The sequence below is a fragment of the Schistocerca serialis genome, chromosome 7, assembly GCF_023864345.2.
Source record: "Schistocerca serialis cubense isolate TAMUIC-IGC-003099 chromosome 7, iqSchSeri2.2, whole genome shotgun sequence".
NCBI lineage: Eukaryota > Metazoa > Arthropoda > Insecta > Orthoptera > Acrididae > Schistocerca > Schistocerca serialis.
Genome location: NC_064644.1, coordinates 237,580,842 through 237,583,551, shown reverse-complemented (window position 1 = coordinate 237,583,551; position 2,710 = coordinate 237,580,842). Strand labels below are relative to the sequence as shown.

The 2,710-nt window shown below is 42.3% G+C and overlaps 1 non-coding gene across 1 annotated transcript; it reads left to right on the top strand.

Annotated features, from left to right (window-relative positions):
* Nucleotides 1–2,190: 2,190 nt before the first annotated feature.
* On the top strand, nt 2,191–2,274 carry Trnap-ugg (transfer RNA proline (anticodon UGG)). Its single transcript has one exon. It is a non-coding gene; the product is annotated as a tRNA-Pro (tRNA).
* Nucleotides 2,275–2,710: the final 436 nt, after the last annotated feature.

Here is a 2,710-nt window from a genome sequence, read left to right as displayed (position 1 = left end):
TCATACGACGTGTACCGAAATCCAACGTGAGCCATAAGTGTCGAAGGGTCTGAGAGGGAAGCAGTGGTTGAAAAAAAAGCGAGACAGGATTGAAGCCTATCCCCAATGTTATTCAACCTGTACGTTGGGCTTACAGCAAAGGAAACAAGAGAAAAATTTGTAGAAGGTGAGAGAATAAATAAAAACTTCCAATACGATTCTGCAGTGCCTGTGCTTTTCTGATATACGGTGCAAAGTTCCTTGGGACATCCATGCCTGTCGAAAGGAACAAGCACTGTGCCTACTACAGCCCTTATGAAGTACATTAAATGTACTCGCATTTGCGAATATGGACAACCATGAGCTGTAGAATTGAATAATGACACTGAAAATTTGTGCTGGACCGATACTTCTACTCGAATATCCCTCCTATAGCATTAAGCGAGAAACCTCGGTTCGAGTCCCTGTCTAGCATAAGTTATCACTGTCGTCAGTCCATTCTACAAATGCATGTCCACGTTCGCAACTACGAATACATTTAATGTAACAACTTTGAGGTTTGCTGATGACATTGTAATTATGTGAGAGACAGCAAGAAGAGCAATTGAACGAAATTGACAATGTCTTAGCAGGAGGATATGAGCTGAACGTCAACAGAAGCAGAAAAAAGTTAATGGAATGTAGTCGAATTAAATTAATCGATGCTGAGGGCACAAGATAAGGAAATGAGACACTGCAAGTAATATATGAAAAATATTGAAAATGTGTGTAAATTCCTAAGGGACCAAACTTCTGAGGTCATTGGTCCCTAGACTTTACACATTAATTAAAGTAACTTAAACTAACTTATGCTAAGAACAACATACACACCCATCCCCGTCTGAAGACTCGAACTTGTGACGGGAGAGGCCACTCAGTCCGTGCATGGTGCCTCAAACCGCACGGGCACTCCGAGTTAGATGAGTTAGGCAATAAAGTAACAGACGATAGCCGAAATATAGAAGATATAGAACGAAGACAGGCAATGGAGAGACAAGTGAAGAAGCACTTTGTTTACATGCAAAGTAACTATGGGTGTTGGGATTGTAATCTGATACAGAAGTTTGCGTGAGCGATAAGCATGTCACGGTACCGGTTAATTCTGTAGTTTGGATAGGCAGATCGCGTAACTGTAATATGATTGTGTTGAATGTAATTGGGGAGGAAAGGAAATTGTTACGTAACTTGACTAAAACAAGGGACTGTTATCATGCGTCCTGCGACATTGAAGAATTGTCAGTTTACTACTGGAGGGAAGTGTGTGTGTGTGTGTGGGGGGGGGGGGGGGGGGGGACGGACGGATAGGAGATAAAAATTGCAGCGTTAGATAGAGAGAACATACTGCAAGCATATTCAAGTAGATGGTGAGATGAGTATACGGTAACACCAGCAGAAATTGGTATAATGGTAGTAGGATTCCTGAGGAATAGGAAGATATGGTAAATATTGAGTTGCGGTGAATACTTCTGCGATAGGTTAGTTGCCATCAGAACCGACAGGGGAAAAAACAACGGTAGTTCAGGTATACATTCCGACATCGCAAGCTGAAGATGAAGATAAGAGAAAGTATATGAGGATACTGAGCGGGTAATGCAATATGTCAAGGAAGATGAAAATCCAATAGTCATAGTTGAGTGGAATGCGGTTGTAGAGGAAGGAGTAGAAAAAGGGTTACGGGAGAATATGGTCTTGGTACTATATATGAGAAAGGAGAAAAGTTAATTGAGTTCTGTAATATATTTCAGCTAGTAATAGAGAATTTTCTGCTCAAGAATTACATGAAAAATGGTTCAAATGGCTCTGAGCACTATGGGACTCAACTGCTGAGGTCATTAGTCCCCTAGAACTTAGAACTAGTTAAACCTAACTAACCTAAGGACATCACAAACATCCATGCCCGAGGCAGGATTCGAACCTGCGACCGTAGCGGTCTTGCGGTTCCAGACTGCAGCGCCTTTAACCGCACGGCCACTTCGGCCGGCAAGAATTACATGAAGAGGAGACATACTCAAGGCTCGTGGTGTTTGAATGCTCTTTACCATTTCTTCTTGGCGACGGATTTTTAACGTGTTAGAGCCATTCCTCATTTCAGAGAATACCATGCAACAGCCAAATTCACATCCGGGACAAAATTCCCTGCAAAACTGCTTCAAAATGCCTCTCTTGGCGCCGGCCTGGGTGGCCGAGCGGTTCAAGGCTCTACAGTTTGGAACCGCGCGACCGCTACGGTCGCAGGTTCGAATCCTGCCTTGGGCATGGATGTGTGTGATGTCCTTAGGTTAGTTTTGTTTAAGTAGTTCTAAGTTCTAGGTGACTGATGACCTCAGAAGTTAAGTCCCAAAGTGCTCAGAGCCATTTGAACCATTTTGAACCTCCCTTGGCACTCTCAATGAGTACCGTGCAACGACTAGCCACTGACTGGGTACCGTTCGCACCAAGGAGACGTCCAGTTTGACCACCAAAACCACCTTTTACATCGCTTCAAGCCACTTCCGCTTCGGACCGTGTTCCCTACATCTTTTATATTGTACAGGTTGTAACCTTCCCACACATAATTCTAAATAATAATAATAATAATATTAGTGGATAATGATTCTGAGCCAAGTGTAACCTCTCCACAATTTTTTTTAAATAAGTAATAAGAATATGGAATAAGAATATGATTCTAATTTTAATTTTTGTGTAACAAAAT